Below are 23,343 nucleotides of genomic sequence, written 5' to 3' on the forward strand. Positions count from 1 at the left end.
GCTTTTGGCAGAGAGGGGTGGCGTCATTAGCCGGGACTCAAAATGTTTAATAGAAACTCAAAAGCCAATGAGACCTGTCAGGCCATCTGGACGCTCACCTTTAGCAAATAACAGCAAAAGGAACTTCCTGAAGAAGAAATAGTTTCAATACTGGGCCCCCAGACGAATGCCAGGAAGGGCACCTCCAGCCTTTCTCCTCCGTTGACTTGAGGGTGGGGCTCGGGTCCTTAGACCACTCACATCTTCCTCTGTTTTCCACTTCCCTCTAGAGAAAGAGAGCCACAAGAATAGTTAACTACTGGGAGAGAAATACCTCAATCGTGCTCCGAAAATGGTTAAGCTCTCCCTCTCTGGAACAGTGAGTTATGCTGGGAAGTTTGTCTGGTGTCCTGAAACCTACTCTCCTATCCCCTTTCAGTGCTGCCCGACTTATTGCTAAAATTTAAATCTCCCCAGAAAAAGAAAAATAACAGTACCTTGTATTTTCAGTCACAAGGTGAAGGATATGCCATTATTTACTTACTGCTCCCAGATATTTTCTTTTGAAACCTAATCTTCTATTGTGGCTCTAAAATATTTATGCGTCGTGGGGGAAAAATACAGAAATTTAATGGCTCTGAGCCTTAGTTTTCTCACTGTAAAATAGGAATTCATACTGCAGGGAAAGAGAGGGAATGGGAACTACAGTTCTTGAACCAGGACTTGTGCTGGCCTAACCTGGGGTGTTTCCCAGGTGAGGGGGGATTTTAGCAAACCCTTTCTCTTTCTCTTCTTACTTTTCTTTTCTTCTCTGTATGTTTTTCTCTTCTGGCTCACTTATATTGCCTTGATTTGATCCCCTCCTCTGTGTAAGCGTTTCTCTTAAATTTTATTTTCTTCTGCCAAAGCAAAAGCTTTAAAGGCAGACATTCCTGGATCTGAGCTACCCAAGTCCCCCTACTTACTACTAAAGTATCTTGAGAAGAACCCCTTAACCTGTCTCAGAATTATTTTTTTCTGTAAAATGGGATAATATCAGCCTTGCAGGGTTGTTATGTGTTGTCTCTTCCTACAGGAACTTCAGCTTTTGTCTGTTGTGGTCACTCCTGCGTCCCTGGGCCTAGAAACAAATCTGGCACAGAGCACATAAATGTATTTTAGATAGATACATACATACATACATACTTAAGATTTTATTTATTATTTGACAGAGAGAGCACAAGCAGGGAAAGCAGCAGGCAGAAGAAGAGGGAGAAGCAGACTCCCCACTGAGCAGGGAGCCTGATTTGGGGCTCAATGCCAGGACCCTGGGATCATGACCTGAGCCTAAGGCAGCTGCTTAACCAACTGAGCCACCCAGGGGCCCCTAAACATATTTCTTTAACCATTTAATGACCTAAAGAAAGTATGTATGTAGATCCGTTGACAAACTCTATTCAAAAAATGCTCTTTTCAAAGAGTATCCTATTCTTTCCTACCATCTTTCCTGTTTTTTGGGGTTAATGTATGTAATGCTCGTCCAGAATGCATCTTTCAATGGAGCAGTCTTAATCCCTCCAGCTGTATTTCAGAATACATTTTGAACCTCCTACAGCCAACCACACACACTTTCCATCTTCTGATAATAGCATAAAAAGTGAATTATCCATTTAAATTATAGATTATTTTAATGTTACTTTAAATTTATTCAACCACCAACCACTCTTAAACCACATGAATCTTCAAAGGGCCATATCAGTATTTCTTGGTGGGGACAGGGAATAGGGATCATATATTGTAGTAAACATTTCTTGATTTTTTCTGGGGAACTACCTTTCTCATCGTAGACCATGGTATTGATTCAGGGGCGGTTGGGTTAATTAAATCATTCCGGTGCTTAGCACTCCTTCCCCCACCCCAATTAGTTCAGAAATGGATGAGCAATCCAATCAGACCAGTCAGCTGCTAATTTGCTAATTCTAGCCCTACTGCTAGGTCAACTAGAGGTGTGCTCATTTCCTCTGACTAGTGGCTTCTGATCCTGGGCAGCCATCTTGTTTCCATGAGGAAAGAGGTAGCCTGCAGTGGATCCAATCTGAAGGAAGGGAGAGAGCTGAGGGATGGAGAACAGAGTCCTAGAACTCTTTTTTAAGAAGCCTGAACCCAGTTCCACTTCTGGAATTCCCTAATGTACCTTCCCTAACACCTCACCCAATTTGCTTAAGCCGGTTGAGTTGTTTTTATTTTCCTGACACTAGCAAACAGAAAGATTCAAAATACTTCACAGACCTTTCCTCTGAAACCAATAAACATTATATGTTAATTAATCCAATTAAAAGAGTTAAAAAAAAAAAGATTCTGAATACAGAAATTACTTTGGCACACACTTCTCAGTACCTCAATTTGAGAATCATGGCACTGAGTTTTTTTCTGATTCGCAAATTCACCCCTTACCAATTCCCTAAGCACTTTTTTCCTTTTTAAGGAAAAAAATGACTGATGGCCAGGCATAAATATCTATGTATAAGAATTAATACTTTAGGGGCGCCTGGGTGGCTCAGTGAGTTAAGCCTCTGCCTTCAGCTCTGGTCATGATCCCAGAGTCCTGGGATCCAGCTCTGCATTAGGCTCTCTGCTCAGCAGGGGACCTGCTTCCCCCCCACTCTCTGCCTCTGCTTTGCCTACTTGTGATCTTTCTCTCTGTCAAATAAATAAATTAAATCTTAAAAAAAAAAAAAAAGAATTAATACTTTAGAGGCACCTGGGTGTCTCAGTCGGTTAAGTGTCTGCCTCCAGCTCGGGTCATTGGGATTAAGCCCTCATCGGGCTCCTTGCTTATCAGGGAGCCTGCTTCTCCCTCTCCTCTCCATTCATGCTCTCTCTCACTATTGCTATCTCTGTCTCTCTCTTTCAAATAAATAAAATCTTTTAAAAAAATTAATACTTTAAGTATTGTGATTGACTTCAAGTATAGAAAAAAATCTAGTAAGAGCATGGGCCATGACAATAGTTCATTAACTACTTGGTTCAGTGACTGTACTGGCAGGAAGCAGATGGCACATTCAACAAAGAGTTAACTGAAGAGGTAATTATTTACAGGGCTAAGGAAACCCGCTTGGGAAGAGTTTGCTCCCTGTGGCAGTTCTTAGACCCCATGAAGCAAGAAATGGAGCAGGATTACCAAAAGCCGCCAAATGCTATGGCTATGAATAGCCACTCTGGCCTTATGTAGAGGAACTGCAGCAGCCCAGTTTGGGAGGGGGGGTTGTGAGTAGGGGTGTTTGGAAGTGGAATAACTGGACTTAACCTCTCTTCCCATATCCCCTCTTTTAATGGTGACTCCCACTGCCCAAAAGCCATCAGGAAACCTGAGGGCAAGAGAGCTGAGTGATGCAAGCTTAGAGGTCAGCCTCACAGGCACAGAGCAGGTCAGAGAAGACCAGAAAACTGATTCAGCACTGTGTTGTCCAATACAGCAGCCACTGGACACACATAGCTATTTGAGTCCCAATTTACATGTGCTGTAAATATAAAATACATGCACTTAGTGCATAAAGAAAGAATGTAAAATATCTCATTTTTATATTAATGGTATATTAAAATGATAATTTTTTGATGTATTGGGTTAAATAAATGATATTATTAAAATTAACTTCATCTCTTTCTTCATACTTTTTTTTTCTTTCTTCATACTTTTTAATTGTGCCTACCAGCACATTTAAATTACATGTTTAGAGGAGCCTGGGTGACTCAGTTGATTGGGTGGCTCAGCGAATTGGGCTTCTGCCTTCCGGTCAGGTTGTGATCTGATAGATAGGTTGTGATCAGGGTAGATCCTGCATCAGGCTCTCCACTCAGCAGAGAGTCTGCTTCTCCTTTCCCCTCTGTTCCTCCCCATTGCTTGTGTGCACTCTCTCTCTCTCTCAAATAAATAAATAAATAAATAACATATTTTTAAAAAAAGATTTTATTTATTTATTTGACAGAAAGAGATCACAAGTAGTCAGAGAGGCAGGCAGAGGGAGAAAGGGAAGCAGGCTCCCCATTGAGCAGAGAGCCCGATGCGGGGCTTGATCCCAGGACCCTGAGATCATGACCTGAGCCAAAGGCAGGTGCTTAACCCACTGAGCCACCCAGGTGCCCCTAAATAAAATCTTTTTTAAAAATTTAAAAAAATAATAAAATTACATGTTTGGCTCACATTATATTTCTGTTGGATGGTGTTGATCTCAAGGGACAAATGAAAAAAAAACACACACAATTATGATTAATAAACATTTAAAAACTCATTCTATTCCTGGACAATTACTTGAAAATAGTGTTTCTGAAAATTATACCATTTTAAGCTTTTTTTAACCTAATTGCTTTGATAGCCAACTTTTCTATTTTTTTTTTATATGATTCTTTGAAATAGTTTTGGGGATCATATTACATATTTAATAATCATTCATTCATTCAAAAAGCATTTATTAGTTACCTTCTATTTTCCAAATGCCAAGATGGATTTGGAGGAAAAAATAATAAGCCCAAACAGAGCCTCAGGCATCTGACATCATGGGTCTAAATTCTAATATAGGGGGAATTAGAGGAAGAATGACACAAGCAGTTGTGAAATTATTTATGTACAAAATGGTCCAGAGAGGGAAATGGTGCCTTAAGACTATATCATAGGAAGACCCCCCTGGGTGGCTGAGTTGGTTAAGTGCCCAACTCTTGACTTCAGCTCAGGTCATGATCTTAGGATTATGAGACTGAGGCCCAAGTCAGGCTCTGTGGTCAGCATGGAATCTGCTTGAGATTCTCTCTCTCCCCTCTACTTCTCCTCTTGCTTCCTTTCTGTCTCTCTCAAATAAATAAATAAATAAATAAATAAATAAATAAATAAAATATCTTCAAAAAAAAAAAAAAAAGAAGAAGAAGAAGAACACATCATAGGAGGAAAAAAAAAAGAGTGTATAATAGGAAAGATTGGCCCAAGAAGGCTTTCCGAAGGAAGTTATGATTGAGCAAAAGCAAGAGGGCAAAATTTGTGAGAGGAGTAAGAGAATGTTTTGGAAAAGGGTACAGAATGTGTAAAGTTCCTGTAGTAAGTTAGAGGAGTTAAAAAAAAAAAAATCCAGGGGCGCCTGGGTGGCTCAGTGGGTTAAGCTGCTGCCTTCGGCTCAGGTCATGATCTCAGGGTCCTGGGATCGAGTCCCGCATCGGGCTCTCTGCTCAGCAGGGAGCCTGCTTCCCTCTCTCTCTCTCTCTCTGCCTGCCTCTCTGTCTACTTGTGATCTCTCTCTCTGTCAAATAAATAAATAAAATCTAAAAAAAAAAAATCCAATGTGGCTGCAACACAAAGGAATAATTTGAAATTTTATTAATATGTAAAATATTCATTTATACATGTATCAACAAGTACTTACCAAGTGCCTACTAAGTGCTTTCAAAGAAGAAAGGTGAATCAGTGACAAATATTATGCAGCCATAAAAAGGGATGAGTTTGTGCCATTTTTGACAACATGGATGGAACTGGAGGGCATTATGCTAAGTGAAATAAGTCAGACTGAGAAAGTCAAATAGCATATGATTTCACTCATATGTGGAATTAAAAACAAACCCAAATGAATAAACAAACAAAAAGCAAAATCAGACCTGTAAGTACAAAGAATGTATTTGGTGGTTGCCAGAGGGAGGTGAGTAAGGAGATGGGCAAAATGGATGAAGGGAAGTGGGAGATACAGGTTTCCAATTATGGAATGAATAAATCATGGGAATAAAAAACAGTGTAAGGAATATATTCAATGATATTGTAATAACATATGGTAGCAGATGGTAGCTACATTTAGGGTGAAAATAGCATAATGTATAAGCTTATCCAATCACTATGTTCTATACCTGAAACTAATGTAACATTGTGTCAACTATATGGTGCCAATTGGTTAAATGTCTGCCTTTGGCTCAGGTTGTGATCCCGGGGATCAAGACCTCCATTGGGCTCCCTGCTCAGTGGGGAGTCTGCTTCTCCCTCTACCCCTCCCCCATGCTCATGATCTCTCTCTCTCTCTCAAATAAATAAATCTTTAAAAAATGTTTTTGAAAGGCAGCTATGCTCACCACTATACCACCAACGCAATTCACAGTTAGAATGCAGACTGGGAATTGTCAAAGATGAGTGGAGAGCAGATTTTTTTAAAGATTTTATTTATTTGAGGAGAGTGAGAGAGAGAGAGAGAGAGAGAGAGAGAGAGAGTGGAGTGTGTGGGCACAAGTGAGGGAGGGGCAGAGGGGAGGGAGAAACAGACTCCCCTGCCAAGCAGGGGGACCCTATTGCAGGACCCTGGGATCATGACCTGAGCTGAAGGCAGATACTTAACCGACTGAGCCACCCAGGGGCCCCGGGGAGCAGATTCTTAATGGGTGCTAGGTTTCCTTTGGGGATGATGAAAATATTTTTGGAGTCTTCTAAACCTCTAAGAGAACTCTTATAAATGTAATATAATAGGCTGAATATTTGTGCCCCCCCCACCAAATTCATATGTTGAAATGCTAATCCTTGTGATTGTATTTAGAGGCAGGCCTTTAGGAGGTAATTAGGTCATGAGCTTGGAGTCCTCATGAATGGCATCTGAGCCCTTATAAGAAGAAGCTAGAGGACTCTCTAGCCCTCTTTTGACTATGTGAAGACACAGAGAAGCGGGCACATATAGAGACATATAGACACATAGCGAATCTGAACCGGGGACTCACCAGAACCAGACCAGGCTGGCTGGCACTCTGATCCTGGACTTCCAGCCTCCAGAACTGTGTGAAATAAATTTATGTTGTTTATAAGCCACCTAGCCTACAGTACTTCATTAGCGCAGCCCAAGCTAGGACATTTAGTAAGTCAAATCTATACAAAATAAAAAAATTTAAAAATCAAATAAATCCATAGATATGATACATCAAGGTGTTGACTCTGGACCAGCATGTGGGATCCGAACGCTAAGTATTTGACGACATTAAGGAATTACAATTGATCTTTAAAGAATTTTAACAATACCATGCTTATGATTTTTAAAGTGTCTGCCTTTTAAAGATATGTGCTGAGATACACATGAAATGATATGAGGTTCTAGATTTGCTTCAAAATAATATGGGGATGGAGGAAGTGGATGGGGGTACAGATCAAGCAAGCTGAGAAGGGTTAGCTGAAGCTGGGCAACAGATATGGGGTTCATTATACTCTCCTGTCTACTTTTATTATATGTTTGAAATTTTCCATAATTAAAAAAAAAAAGGAGAGAAGCAGAAAGAGGAGAATGGAAAGAAAAAGGGAGAAGAAATAATTATCCTGCTGCTGATGTCATAATACTGTAGCGTTTTATAGATTATGGCACATTTAAGGGCACCAGGGTGGCTCAGTCGGTTAAGCATCTGCTTTCAGCTCGGGGCATGATCTCAGGGTCCTGGGATGGAGCCCCAAGTTGGGCTCCCAGCTCATCAGGGAGTCTGCTTGTCCCTCTACCCCTCCCCCAACCCGTGCACACGCAGACGCAATTCCTCTCTTTCCAAAAAATAAATAAATAAATCTTTAAAAAGAAGAATCTCTGAATTACAGCACATTTACATGCAGTCATTCAGAGATGATAGATGAGCTCCCAGCTTCTTGGTAAACCTCTTCCCTGCCAACCACAAGCCTGCCTGCCTTGGGACCGAGGCCAGACTGACACATAGAAAACAATAAATGTTCATCAGAAGCGAGTATGAAAGCTCTCATTCGCAGTCCTGCCCACACTTGCCCAGAGGCTCTGCAGCGATCAGTTCCTCTCAAACTTGGCCTGAGAGCAAAGACAGACTATAACATAGGGAACCCTCACAACAGCACCTCTTTTGCTCTTGGTCTCTTTCCAGCCTCTCCAAGCCACACAGGCACTAATCTTTCACCTTGGTTTTCTCTGGGATTTACCTGATTTATAAAATGTTAAGTGTACACTTGAAACAAGTGGAAAGTGGGATACAGAAGGGTTAAGTAAATTGCCTGAGGTCACACAGCTTGGAAGGGATGGAGATGGGATTCAAACCTCAGGTCTGGCTTTGGAGCCTGAAGATCATCCCAGGAGCGCAATGTAGCAATGTTCAGAAATTGTGGCCATTTGGAAAGGCTGCCTTTGACATATCTGGGTGTGTGTGTTTGTTTTTTCAGCTCCAAGGAACAACATGTTACACGAACACATGTCCTTCCTTGCTGTGCCAGCCCCCTCTGGCAGCTGGGTTCCTGAGTCTCCCTTGCCGACTTCAGCTCCCCGCTCTAACCCCACCCCCTCCGGGTAAACGTCAATGCATGCCTGCCTCTGTGTATTGCCTTATTTGGTTCTCAGGCCCACAAAGAGGTCTGGAAAAGGATCCAGGCCTGAGTAAAGGAATTGCTTCTGCAGCTAGGGGATGAGAAATCTGTATTTCACGGATCCTGACTGGTACTGTGGAAGTCATACATGTAGGGAAATGAGTTTGCTCAAAAGAAACTGTAAGACGCAACTGAAGAGGGCCAACAGAGGTATCAAGATGTCACAAGTTCTAGTGTGTGCTTAATTCTGTGCTTGGAAAGAGATTTATTTTTCAGCTCCCCTCACGGCTGTCTTTCTTTTTTCCCTTCTTTTCTGAGTTGCTAGGGCCCACACACCCCAATCTCTAGTTTATAGCCAAGGAAACTCACAAGTCTAGAAAGTGCAAAAAATTTTAGGTAGCTGGTACTATAACTGCTGTCATAATTTAGCAATGCCTGCCTGTAGCACTTAAACAGCCTTATAAACTGGGCTTAAAGAGTTTCTATCTCCTCTTTCCCCTACTCAATTTTTTTTTTTAAGATTTAATTTTTGGGGCACCTGGGTGGCTCAGTGGGTGAAGTCTCTGCCTTCAGCTCAGGTCATGATCTCAGGGTCCTGGGATTGAGCCCCACATTGAGCCCCACATCAGGCTCTCTGCTCAGCAGGGAGCCTGCTTCCCCCTCTCTCTCTCTGCCTGTCTCTGCCTACTTCTGATCTCTCTTTCTCTCCATCAAATAAATAAATAAATAATCACTTACTCAAGGTCCCAGAGCTCAGAATTACCAGTGCCAGGTTTGACCCCTGAGTCAGGATACCAGCCACAGGCCCACTCTGCTTCTGAGCCCTCCGGGTATCTGATTCCTTACTCCACCTAACCCATCACAGATGATTCCCTTACTCCAGCATCTCTGTCTCCTCCCTCTCAGGTTTTTTTTTTTTAATAATTTTTTTAAAAGGTTTTATTTATTTCTTTGACAGAGACAGATCACAAGTAGGCAGAGAGAGGAGGAAGCAGGCTCCCTGCCAAGCAGAGAGCCTGATGTGGGACTCGACCCCAGCCCCCTGAGATCAGGGCCTGAGCTAAAGGCAGAGGCTTTAACCCACTGAGCCACCCAGGCACCCCTCCTCCCTCTCAGTTTTATAAGTTCCCAACTATCTGGCTCCTCCTTCTCAGTGCCCACTAATGCAGGGAGCCCTCATGGTTTCCTCTCCTCTCTGTGGGGTGCTCCAATCGGAAGGGGGGCCACCAAATGTGGGGTGTCCAAACTGGGAGGGGGCTGGCAGCAGCGGCGTATGCAATGAAAGAATTCACCCAAGGCAGAACAAAAGAGATAGAAGTTCATTGACTACTCCGCAAGGGAACAGCAGGCAGGACGGCAAAGGAGAGACTGTCTATGACAAGCTGCTGGTGGTGGGGTAGAGTAACAGGGCAGATTGAGAGAGTATGGGGACAAATGGAATTTTCCCTTTTTTGGTAATTTTAGGAGCTGTGCCTGGTTGTAACTGATCCTTTAGGGCCTATGGGAGATTTGAGGTGGGTCACCAAATGAGTATTTGCATTCAGATGGGGGGGTACTGTGGGCTCTTTTGCCTTATTCAGGTTTTCAGTGCTCAAATTTGTTGGCTAAAAGTGGCGTCTACTGTCTCCTTCTGGCTCCCTGTATATCTGTCTCCAGGAGGGAGCTTGTCGAGTTTCGGGACCTAAGTTCTTTGCTTTATCTTTGGTGGGGTGCTTATTCCCTTCATGCTTAAAACATACATCCAAGGGCACCTGGCTGACCCAGCTGATGGAACATGTGACTCTAGATCTCGGGGTCTTGGGTGTGAGCCCTACATTGACCATAGAGTTTACTTAAAATAAAATTTAAAAAACCCCATATATCCAAATATTACACATGCCCTTATGTCCCCAGCATTCTTCAGACCCCAATTCACTCTTTCCATTCTATGCCCCACAGTTGAGTCTCACTGCTTCTAGGCTACTCCCCCCCACCCCGCTTCTTTAAGATGTTATTTATTTGAGAGAGAGAGTGCACAAATGGGGCAGGGAGGGGCACAAGGAGAGAGAGAAGCAGATTCCCTGGGGCTCCATCCCAGGACCCTGAGATCATGACCTGAACCTCCCAGGCACTCCAACTTCCAGGCTACTCTTGACTGACAGGGAGCCTCATGGCCTTCATACCTGGCTCTACCTACCTTCTAGTCATCTTGTCTTTCCTTTTCAGAAACAAGCTGCATACCTCTGTATTTGGTCGCCTTTGCCTGGAATGCCCTAGCTAGGGTTTTTCAAACTTTTGATCCCAACAGTAAAAAATATGTGTGACAACACAACCCAGTACCCACAAGTACACGCCCCAAGAGTGGGCACATCTCCACAGTGGTTGACAATACTAGGGTCATGTTCAAGTTAGAATACAGGTGCCAAGTCACACCAGTTAGAATTCCAATCCAGTTTGTGTCCACACCCAGGGGAGTTATTCAAAATATTTAACCCTAGTTGAGCCTAGACCCCAGCTGATCAAAACAGTTATGAGTGGGTGGCAAGAGAAGAGACTAGGGTTCAAGATGGGTTAGGTCCTGGGATAGGGAATGGGGTTCTCAGAGTAGCAGCTTTTGCCAACAAACAGAAGTATTTGGATTTTTTTTTTTTTAAGAGAGAGAGAGAGAGAGCATGCAAACGAAGAGAGAGCGGGGTGGGAGGAGCAGGGGGAGAGGGAGAGATAATTTTTTTTTTAAAGATTTTTATTTATTTATTCGGCAGAGAGAGGTCACAAGTAGGCAGAGAGGCAGACGGGTGTTCGGGGAGCGGGGAGGAGGACCCCTGCTGTGCAGAGAGCCGGACACGGGACTCGATCCCAGTACCCTGAGATCACGACCTGAGCCAAAGGTAGAAGCTTTACCCACCTAGCCACCCGGGCGAGAGAGATTCTTTTTTTTTTTTTTAAGATTTTATTTATTTATCCAACAAACAGAGATCACAAGTAGGCAGAGAGCCAGGCAGAGAGAGAGAGGGAAGCAGGCTCCCTGATGAGCAGAGAGCCCGATGTGGGGCTCGATCCCAGGACCCTGGAACCATGACCCGAGCCGAAGGCAGAGGCTTTAACCCACTGAGCCACCCAGACGCCCCGAGAGAGAATCTTAATCAGGCCCCATGCTCAGTATGGAACCCAACTCAGGGACTCGATCCCACAACCCTGAGATCATGACCTGAGCCAAAATCAAGTCTCGGACATTTAACCAACTGAGCCACCCAGGCGCTCCAGTATTTGAGTATTTTAACAACTATTACCTCTGTTCCAGAGACTTCCAACTGAAAATCAGTTCTGCCTACCCCTTAACTTCATGTCTAAACCTGCTTTCAGATTCCTGGCTTTTCTGCTTCTCACTACTTTATGCCTCATCCTTGCTTGGAAAACAGCCCAGGAGATCACGCCTAATTAATTCTAATTTCTGAGAGAGAAGCAGTCTGCTCAGACAGAAGTCAATGAAGGGGCTTTAATGGAAAAGGAATGTATTCCAGGCCTGTTGGGCCACAGTGTTCAGATTCTGTGACACACCGGCAAGTGCTGGGAAGCGCAATGTAATATCCTGGGAGACACTTGGTAATGACCCTGCTGCCAATGAGGGAGTTAATGGCGGGGAGAAAAAATGCTTCTCAGTAGACTCTGACCACGTTGCTAGGAAGCAGGCACCCAGGAAGAGCATATTGTGACAAGTCTTCGAAGTACCTTAACAACCGAGACCTTTAAGTCTAGAAGCAAACTCATATCAGAATTCTTGATTGTTGGCTAAGACTGAGACCTTCAGCAACTTTTCAGTCTCGAACTCTTTTGAGTCTCGCTATCATATCTCTTGTTTTACAAATTAGGAAAAGAAGAATGACTGACCTGAATCAAAAAAGGCATGTGAGGGATGCCTGGGTGGCTCAGTTTGTTAAGCAGCTGCCTTCGGATCAGGTCATGATCCCAGTGTCGTGGATCGAGTCCCACATCGGGCTCCTAGCTTGGCAGGAAGCCTGCTTCTCCCTCTGCCTCTGCCTGCTGCTCTGTCTGCCTGTGCTCGCTCACACTGTCTCTCTCTCTGACAAATAAATAAATAAAATCTTAAGAAAAAAAGGCATGTGAGAAGTAAAACAACTCTTTGTTTTGTAAATGTAAATTTACAAACTCTTTGTTTGTAAATGTTTTCTAAAGGGAGAGCTTAAAGATTTAAGCTCTGTTCTAATGCAAACTATGTTTAGGGTAACTATGTAACCTCAGTTGATCAGAGAAAGCTCCATTTTACTAAGAAAACCAGCTTATCAGTGTAGAAGTAATGTTAGTAATATCAAACCAGTGGGGTCTGGGTGGCTCAGTCAGTTGGGCGTCTGCCTTCGGGTCAGGTCATGATCCCAGGGTCCTGGGATCGAGACCCTCATTGGGTTCCCTGCTAAGCAGGGAGTCTGCTTCTCCCACTCTCTCTGCCCCTCCCCCCTGCTCATGTGCACGTGCCCTCTCTCTCTCTCAAATAAATAAGAAAGAAGGAAAGAAAGAACAAACTAACGAACCAGTAGTGCCTGGGTGGCTCCGTCAGTTAAGCGCCTGCCTTCCACTTAGGTCATGATACCAGAGTCCTGGACCCAGCCCCCTGTTGTGCTCCCTGGGATCCCTGCTTCTCTGGCTCCTCTGAGAGTCTGCTCTTCTCTCTTCACCACCTGCTCCCTCCAACTCATTCTCTCTCAAATAAATAAAATCTTTTAAAAAAAGAAATATAAAATCAGCATTTTGCAAGCTCTAATAAAGTTAATGCAAGCAAGGATTGTCAACTAGTATTAAAACTAAGAATGCCGACCATACTAAATGTTAGCAAGGATTTGGAGGCAATGGAATTCTCATGCAATGGGGGGAGGGGATAGGGAATGTAAAATGTACAAACACTTTGGAAAACAGTTTGGCAATTTTTTAAAAAGTTAAACAAATATCCATCATATGACTCAGCCATTCCACGCCTAGGTATTTAACCTGTGAGAAATAGAAGCGTTATGTCCCCATAAAGACTTATACATGAATGTTTGCAGAGGATTTCTTTGTAAAAGCCCCAAAAAACTCTTTGAAGAGATTAAGGGTATGACTCATAGATCCTCTTAGCCATCTTAATAAAAGAAAAAAGTAGGATTATCTAGAAAAGATAAGTGGAAAGATCTCTTGTCTACTGGAATGAATCCCCACACCATTCACAGGAGACCCACAAGGCTCTTGAGAAGTTTATACTCAGTGGAGCAGCTTGGACTGAAAGGGATGAAGAAGATAGAATGAAAGGCTGCCGGACCCCCAAAATTCTACAGACAGGAAGGAGACTGATAAAACTATTCAGCTTTGAACACTTAATCCTTTCATGAAAAGGGGAGGACAACTCAGGATGAAGACTTAAACCCAGAAAACAGAGGTAAGGATCACAGAGGATTATTCCCAAGGCCTTGAAACCTAATGGGAGTTTACCTGACTGAATTTTGGAATTTCTCGGGACAAGTGATTCTTTTTTTTCCTTCTAAAATAGGAATGTTTATAACTGCTGTCATGTGCCAGTCCCACCATTGTGTTTTGGGAGCAGAAAACTTTTCAGTTTTACGGGTCCACAGATGGAGAAGAATTTTACCCTAGGATGGTCTATATCCAGAGTCTCACCCATACCTAATTTAAGTGATTTCAATGATGAGATTTTAGACTTTGAGTTCATGCTCTCATGGGTTGCGATTTTGGAGATCTTGGAAGGGGGTAAATTTATTTGGCATATGAGATGGACATAAATCTTTGGAGATCACAGAGCAGATCATGGTAGGCAGAATAATGGTCTCCCAAAGATGTCTGCTTCCTAATCCCTAGAACCTATGAATGTGTATATTACGTGGCAAAATGGGATTAAGAGATGGAATTAAGTTTACCAATCAGATGACCTTAACACAAGGAAATTATCCTGGATTATCTGGGTGGGCCATATATAATCAAAAAGTTCCTTAAAAGTGGAAGAGAGGGGCGCCTGGGTGGCTCAGTCAGTTAAGCGTCGGCCTTCTCGGATCCTGAGCAGCTGGGCTCTCTGCTTAACCGGAAGCCTGATTCTCCCTCCCTCTCTGTTGCCGCTCCTCCTGCTTGTGTTCTCTCTCTCTCTCTCTGTCAAATAAATAAATAAAATCTTAAAAAAAAAATGGGGATGCCTGGGTGGCTCAGTTGGTTAAGCGGCTGCCTTCGGCTCAGGTCATGATCCTGGCGTCCTGGGATCAAGTCCCACATCAGGTTCCTTGCTGGGCAGGGAGCCTGCTTCTCCCTCTGCCTCCGCCTGCCACTCTGTCTGCCTGTGTTCACTCTCTCTTTCTCTCTGACAAATAAATAAATAAAATCTTTTAAAAATATATAAATGGTTGGTAGAGAACTGAATGTATAAATAGTGTCAATTAATACCATATTGGTTCATTTTTAGTCTCAGATTGGAGGTCAGTAGATGTAATCATATTGTGGGAGAATCAGAGTGTCATTCCCTGAGACTGGCGAATTTTAGCATCAGTAATGGGTCTTGATATCAGGGATCTTCCAATGATGTGGTATGAATACACAGCACTACTTAAACTGTAGCTTAGCCAAAATGTTTAAATTGAATCTCTCACACCTTTAGATATAAATTTCTTTTTTAAAAAGATTTTATTTATTTGACAGAGAGAGAGAGCACAAGAAGGCAGAGAGGCAGGCAGAGAGAGAGGAGGAAGCAGGCTCCCTGCTGAGCAGAGAGACTGATGCAGGGCTCGATCCCAGGACCCTGAGATCATGACCTAAGCCAAAGACAGAGGCTTAACCCGATGAGCCACCCAGGAACCCCTCTTTTCTTTTTTTAAGGTAAGCTCTATGGCCACAGTGGGGCTTAAATTCAATGACCCTGAGATCAAGAGTCACATGCTCTACCGACTGAGCCAACCAGGTGCCCCTAGACACAACTTTTAATTTACAGTAAATTCAAGGTGCAAGATAAACAGTGGCACAAGAAAGTAAACAGAGAAATCAGAAAGTGGAATGTTTTGCAGGACACTTGGCCTGTTCTCTCTGAAAGTCAATGGTGGGATGAAAGGAGAAGAAACTGCTAAGGGTTTTGAGCACTACTGCACCCATACTGGTTTCCACGAATTTGCTGAGGGGTGCCTGAGTGTCCCAGTTGGTCAAGCATCTGCCTGCAGCTCAGGTCATAATCCCAGGGTCCTAAGATCAAGCCCTACATCAGGGTTCCCTGCTCAGTGGGGAGTCTGCTTCGTTCTCTGCCTCTGCTCCCCCGCACTACTCGTGCTCTCATTCTCTCTCTCTTTCAAAAAAAAAAAAAAAAAAAAAAGTTTGCTGAGAAGGACATTTTGGCAAAGTTTGAATATAATTTGGATATTAGATAAAATGAAAGTTTACAAGAGTGAAGAGGAAGAGATTGGTGACTGAAGAAAAGGTTACAGAATAATATGAAGGAGATAGTTTTATTGAATTAAAAACTGTGAGTATAGAAGAAGATACCGATTGAAATTCACTAAAATATTAACAGTGGTAATCTCTGATAATGGGATGATGCTATTCTCTTGTTTTTGCCTACTTGGATTTTCTACCCTTCTACCCTGCACATGCAGAATTTTATACTGACAAAACATTGTTTTTAAAGGAATATTAGACTTATATGAGACAACAGGTAATACAGATAAAGAATTAGGGCTACATTAAATGCACCTATGGCTACTTCTCTGCGTCTACCACTATGATAATAACTAACATGTCCTGAGTGTTCGCAAGGTACTCCATATACTTCTAATTGCTTTGCTTGTATTCATTGAGGGGTTTTCAAAGTTTTTGGATGGTGACTCACAAAAACATTTTACAGAGCAATGTAGCACACTCCTACATATATATTTTCAGACTATATACTATGGAAACAAAAGCTTTCAGTAAACAATTACCGGGATGCCTGGGTGGCTCAGTTGGTTGGGTGTTTTCCTTCAGCTCAGGTCAGGATCCCAGGGTCCTGGGATCGAGTTCCATGTTGGGCTCCCTGCTCAGTGGGGAGCCTGCTTCTCCCTCTCCTTTTGCCTGCTGCTCACCCAGCTTGTGCTCTCTCTCACGTGCTCTCTGTCAAATAAATAAAATCTTTAAAAAAGTTAAACAAATAAAACATTTATAAATGGTCTTAAAAAAAAAAAAAACCAATTACCTACCCTGTGTGTAATGAATGCGTTCTGGTATCTTAAAATGTATTCTGATTTTACTTCATTAAAAAAATGCTAGTTCACTTATGAAATTGATTTTGTGATCCACTAATGGGTCTTGACTCGCAGTTTGAAAAACACTTTTAAGTCATTTACTACACGTAGACATGCATAAATTCCCATGTGGAAGGAACTGTTTTTGTACCTATTTTTCAGAAGTGGAAATTCTGACTCAGAGAGGCTGAGTAACTTGCCTAAGCACACACAGCCAAGGATGAAGTGGGAGAACCAGAGTTTTAACCCAGGGAGTCAACCCCAAAGCCTGTCCTTTGAAACACTGTCTCCCATGCCTCTCATCCCACCAGACACATGGTGAGAAATGAGTATCTGCTAATACATGTCCATGATTCTCCAAACAAGTGATTCATTTAACATTTGAACAGTGTGCTCTGTTAAGGGTATTGGCGTATTCAAGACGATGCAGAGTAAGGGAGCCTCTTTTCTGACTTTTGAATTTCAAGATGAATAAGAGTTCCATGTGAAGAGCATAGACTTCAAAGTCAGATAATTCTGGGTTTGGACACTGGCTCCACAGCAGGGACAGAACCAGATTTGTTGGGGACTGATGTTTATACGATATTGAAAGCTCCCTTTAAGGAGAAGAATAAAGCTTATGGATGCAGAATTAGATGCAGGGTCTGGAAAGAGGCCCATGGAAGAGAGGATATCTTCAGTTTCCTTAGTTTCATTACCTTCCTGGTTCATTTGCCTCTGATGGCCCCTCACTGGCCCTTTCTTTTGTGTTCAGATCTCTGAAATAGGGTTAAAGATGCTTGCTTCTTAGGGATGCCAGGGGATCCGTTGGAGGGCCTAGCACAGTGTTTATTAAGTATGCAATAAGTGTGATTGTTCACAATAATACGATAGTGACGGGGTGCCTGAGTGGCTCAATTGGTTAAGCGTTTGCCTTCTGCTCAGGTCATGTTCCCAGGGTGCTGGGATGGAGCTCTGCCTCGGGCTCCCTGCTCCGCGGAAGCCAGTTTCTCCCTCTCCTACTCCACCTGCTTGTGTTCCCTCTCTTGCTGTCAAAAAAATGAATAAAATCTTAAAAATACATATATAATAATGATGATGATGAGAAAAACAGAATACTTCAACTATAAGCCTATTCCTAATCAGGGTTTTGAAATTAAAAACATGATGTAGAGAAAATTAGTTTGTCAGTTCGTTTAAGCCTCAGCTCTGCAATTTAACTCTCCCTGGAGTCCAATTATTCTGTTTTCTTCAAAGAGAAGTCTAAGTAAGAATAAGAAAACAGAGCATCTAAAAACAAAGGCAGATAGAATATCATGGGAGAAAGTCATCTGCAGGGGCCCCCAAAGGCCAGATTTCCACTGTGGGGATGTCAACAAGAAGAAAAGATATTTAACCATTTTAAGTCTTTCTCCATCAGTGGAAGAGAGGCAGCTTTCAGGGTGCATCTTGCGGTCGAGAGAGAAGGCAACTGGATAGACCCCCACTATGGCCTGTGTCAGGTTTTAGCCCCCTGTAAGCAGACACTTGGTGTTTATTTTTCAGCTGTGTCCTGAAGGATTATCACAAATCAAGAGGCTTCTAGAGTTGGCTTCCTGCCCCACGGAGAACCAGCAGAATTTGAAGGAAAGCATGTCACATTGCCTTCAACTTGCATCTTCCATTCTCCTTCCAGGGACTGAGATTCTAAAAGCAAACAAACAAACAAAACAAAACACAGAGTGTTTGTTTTTTTTTTTAAGATGTTATCTATTTATTTGAGAGAGAGATCACAAGTTGGCAGAGAGGCAGGCAGAGAGAGAGGGGGAAGCAGGGGCTCTGCTGGGCAGAGAGCTTGATTTGGGGCTTGATCCCAGGACCCAGAGATCATGACCTGAGCCGAAGGAAGAGGCTTAACCCACTGAGCCACCCAGGTGCCCCAAAAAGAGCTGTGTTAATACAGAGTTACATGAAAATATAATGGAACTCTTTCTCAAACGTGTGGCATCTCTTGGTTATCTGTGGGTTTTTTGTTTGGGGTGATCCTGCTGTTTCATTTAGGTAATACATGGTAAATGGGGATATGTGGGAAGAGAAAGGTCAAGAGATGGTAGGAGGTAATTAGATTAATTAGATAATTAAGGGAAGGTATGTGGGTGATTATTAACCTTCTTGCTAGCTACATTTAGGCACAAGTACACGTTTTCGTTTCCTTAATATTTACAATGACTCATACCCTCTGAAATTCAACAGTCACAAAATCTTCACATTTTCCTCTGGAAATTGCTCTGTGTAATGCTGAAGATGAAACGGCCCTTCTTTTTCTACTCTCTGGCAAAATACTTTTTTTCTTCTGCTGTATCTGTTTATTGGTTAGAAACACCAGGCAGTTCTGGATTTATCTATTATCTCCAAACCGGTATTTCTCTGGAGTCTCAATATCCACAGTACTGTGTCGGGAGGCTCCTTTAGAATATCAACTGATGGCATTGGTCCCCAGGATTTTCTTTTCTCCATGGCCTTTTTGCCCATTTGGTGAACCAAATCTTTGTTGTCTCGATTTAGGGCAGGGTGGACCTATCTGAAAGAAGAGTCTTTTCTTGCGGCTCTGGAGCCAGGACCATGTGGGTAACGGGAAAGACTCATGAAAAGAGCCGTCGAGGTTTGGAAGAGTCTTCTTGACCTCTAGGTGAGATCAGGGTCCCCTGACTGAGGAGATGGTGAGTGGGGAACTCAGAAGCTTGTATATTCCAGGCCTCGTGCTGTGTTCCTCACAACTGGACCAGGACTTCTGGGGTGGGGGGTAGGGACAGTGGTGAGGGGAATGACCCAGTAACAGTTTTGGTGGCTTCAGTGGTTGTTGTGAGGTGAAATTTCATACAAAGATGCTGTGTGGCCTCCATCGGGCCACTCTCGGGGACGGTTGCTTTAATTGTTTCTAATGATCACTTTGGACAAAGTCTGGAAGAACAGAGGAAAAGCAATTTCATTGTGTGAGGAGGGCGTTCCGATCCTTTTAAACTAGTATTCATGAGGACTGTGAGCTCTTGGTACATTTCGGCTGGATAGTACCCAGGGTGATTTGCAGGAGTAGAAAGGGCCCCTCCCCTGTATCTCGACACCACAGCAGTCCCTGGATATCAGATACAACTCTGGGGAAAAGCTGGGGGTATAGAATGACCCTAACATATCTTACTGTAATCTGTGATCATTGCTACTCACGCAAAACACAGGAAATCGTGCAGACAGGTCTCGGGGGAAAGGGGAGGGTGCCTTGAGCTGAGACCTGAGGAGTGAGTTAGAGATAATGAGGTGTCTGGGATGGTAGAAAGCAAATTTAGTCCCTGGGCTGGCCAGGGACTATTGACCTGGTGAGCCACCTAGAACCATTTGTGAAATGTTGTCAAAAGGGAAAGAGCAACGGAACAAGGAGAAGGGACTGGTCAGTGGTGGTGAATCCTGCAGAGAGGTCAGGCAATGTGAAGACCAATGGATTTAAAGAATACAGAAGACGCTGGTGTTGACTTTGTCGGGGCTAGTCTCTGCAGACCGGGAAGGGGGCGGGGAAGGTGGTACACAGGGAATAAAATTGCAGGAGGCTGAGACGTGGGAGGTGTAGAACTAAAGATGGTAAACAGAGACAGCTCTTTCTTGAAATTTGGTTGCAAAAGGAACGGTAAAGGGCAGTAGGTGGGAGCCAGATACAGGGTCAAATCAAGAGGCTCTTAGGGCGGGGAGCCTTCGAGTATGCATAAACAGAGATAGGAAGCAGCAAGAAGAGTGGGTAGGAGAGCAAGGATAGAGGAGGGGGACACTCGGTAGCAAAGGAGCCCTGAGGAACTAGAAGTGACCCAAACCAAAGACCCAATAGGAAATTGGTCTAAGTAGGAGAAGAAAAGGCTGAGGGTTCAGGTATCTGTAAATTTGGTGGCAGAAGGTAAGGGAGCTGCCTAAGGGTCTCTGTGTAGTGGGAATCCATAGGATCTGCTCACTGGGATGGGTTGCAGGGTGGGAAGGTTGGTAAAATCAAAGAATTAAAGAAGGTGGAAAAGATGTGAAACAGCTGGTAGAGTGGGTACGAATTCTAGATGCATACAAAACCCCTTCTATTTCAGTACTTTGATTTCTATTTTGAGGTCTCATTCCTCTAGGTGGCAGATGCTTCATCTGAGTCAATTCAAGAAGGGCTGACAGAGAGAAGTCGGATTAAATGGGTCTGGAGCTTAGAGAAAGCATATGGGCTGAAAACATCAATTTGGGGTTCCTCAGAACAGGGTTTGCCCAAGAGTCATTGACATGGATCAGGGAGAGAAAAGAGGAAAAAGAGCCAAACCTGGAAAAACTTCAACATCTGAAGGCTCAGTAGAAGGAAGAAGAATCAGCAGAGGAGATTGTAGAGGTAAGAAGCAAAGCGGAAGAATGTCATAACACAGAACTAAGGGAAGTGAATATTTTAAGTGGAATAAGAGGTCAGCTAGGATTAGGATTATAAAATATCTGTGGGTGTCATGTCTTCTTTCTTTGGGTTAGCGCACAAAAAAAAAAAGTGAGAAGATATATAGTTATCATAAGGCCACTCTTTATCGAATTTCCAGTGCCTGATTATATTATCCAACCAAGTAATCAATCATATTCACCAGAACACACTGTGTGCCAAAATGTGCTAAGGACAGTGTTTCCTTGTATGCTCATTGGGGCTCCTCAACCATTCTCATGGTCACACATTAAAAAAACAATATTTGGGGCACCTGAGTGGCTTACTTGGTTAAGCGTCTGTCTTTGGCTTCAGCTTGGATCATGGTGTCCTGGGATCGTTCCCCTCGCCCCCTAGGTTAGGCTCTGGGCTCACAGGGGAGTCAGCTTCTCTTTCTCCCTCTTCCCCCTCCATGGTCTCTTCTTCTCTCTCAAATAAATAAAATCTTTAAAACATTTTTTTTTTTTGTTTATTTAGAGAGTGCAAGAGGAGGGGCAGAGGGAGAGCAGGAGAGAATCCTAAGCAGACTCCACGCTGAACACAGAGCCTGACACAGGGCTCAATTCCATGACCCCAAGATCACAACCTGAGCTGAAACTAGGAGTCAGATGCTTAACTGACTGAGCCACCTAGGCACCCCTAAATAAATAAAAACCTTAACAAGAAAAACAATAGTATTTGTACATCTCCTGTGGTGAATGGGTGATGAAGCTCCCAAGCCTGCCTGGGTCCATTTGGCTACACTGAGGGCTGGAAGGGGGCTATTATTATCATCCTCTGCTTCTGATCAAGGCTTTTCTTATTCTTATAGAGAGTATGATGGTATAGGAGCTTTATTGTTGTGAGGGCAGAGCTGGGAACCACCCAGAGTAAGAGCTGTCAGTGGTCATTAGGGGGGTTAGTCAGAGCTTTGGAGAATGAGGGAGGTTTCAAAAGCTAGGTGCTTAAAAAAAAAAAAAAGCTACATTAGATTGTTCAGCTTTCAGTAATGAGGAAGGGGTAGCGAGAGATAGTGGGGAAGAGAGAGGGAGAGAGGGAAATAAGTTTATTCTAAAAATTAGGAACAGGAAAAATCTTATTTACTTATTTTTAAGATTTTATTTATTTGAGAGAGAGAGACAACATGCAGGAGCAGGGGCAGACAGAGAAGCAGATTCCCTGTGGAGCAGGTAGCCTACTGCAGGGCTTGATCCCAGGACGCTGGGATCATGACCTGAGTGGAAGGCAAACGCTTAATGGACTGAGCCACCCAGGTGCCTCTGGAAAATCTTATTCTAAAAATTAGGAAGATCAAGCTTTGAGGGTCTTGAAGCCTCTGAGTTTCAACTTTAGGAGTTAGAAACTTGTGAGTTTCTGTTTGGCCCAAGTTGGTCCGTAGGCTTTAATGTCTGCTTTGAATGTGCTTCCTCCACAAAAGGGAGTACCCTGAGAGAATTCTGTTCCTACAATACAGTGCAGCTGCAAATAGGACTTCAGGGATGAAATCAGATTGTCAGTGGAATAACAGAATTCACTATTGCAAAGAACCCCTTTTAGATGAATTCATTTTGGCATATTGGCCATTGGAACAGGGTTATTAGAATATTTTAAGGGTTATTAGAATAACCCTTAAAAATGAGGCAGTTTTATTTGTCCTAATATGAAATGATTTCCAAGATGTTTTCTTTCAATGAACAAGTACAAGGTACAAAACAGTGTGTTCAGAATGCTATTTTCAAAAAAAGGGTATATAGGGATAGGTTTGCATACACAAAAACTATAGAAAGATACACAAGAAATGGACAACAGAGGTGACCCATGGGGAGGAGAGCTTGGTGACCAGGGATGAAGGTGGGGGATTTTCATTGTGCACTCCTTCATATTTTGTACCAAGTGTAAGTATTATTTATTTAATGAATAAAAATATATAAATACATAAAAGATGCCTTTGGTGAATTATTTTGCAAAGGTTCATTTGTAATGTAAACAGCCACTCCCTCATTTGCTTTGGAAATGTTGACATTTGTGTCCTGGATTTTCTTAAAGCATGAAACACCAGAGTCTATAAACCACACCCCAAGTGTTCTAAATTTGAGGTCAACTGACAAAACCAGCCATGCAAGTGTGACTTTCCAAAAGGCCAGATATTGTCAAGAGGGGCAGAATGAGTAGCAAGGGAGCTTAACGCACGGCCAGCATGTGAGAATGTCAGAGGGTGGGTGGTGAGAGTTGGTACAATATCCTTTTTTTTTTTTAAAGATTTATTTATTTATTTGACAGACAGAGATCACAAGTAGGCAGACAGGCAGGCAGAGAGAGAGGAGGAAGCAGGCTTCCTGCTGAGCAGACGGCCTAATGCACCCCTATCCTTTCTTTATAAATGAGGAAACTAAGGCCTGAATAAGAAGAAACTTGCCTGAATAAAAGATCAT

Source organism: Lutra lutra, chromosome 6 (assembly GCF_902655055.1).
Source record: "Lutra lutra chromosome 6, mLutLut1.2, whole genome shotgun sequence".
In the NCBI taxonomy this organism is placed as follows: Eukaryota; Metazoa; Chordata; class Mammalia; order Carnivora; family Mustelidae; genus Lutra; species Lutra lutra.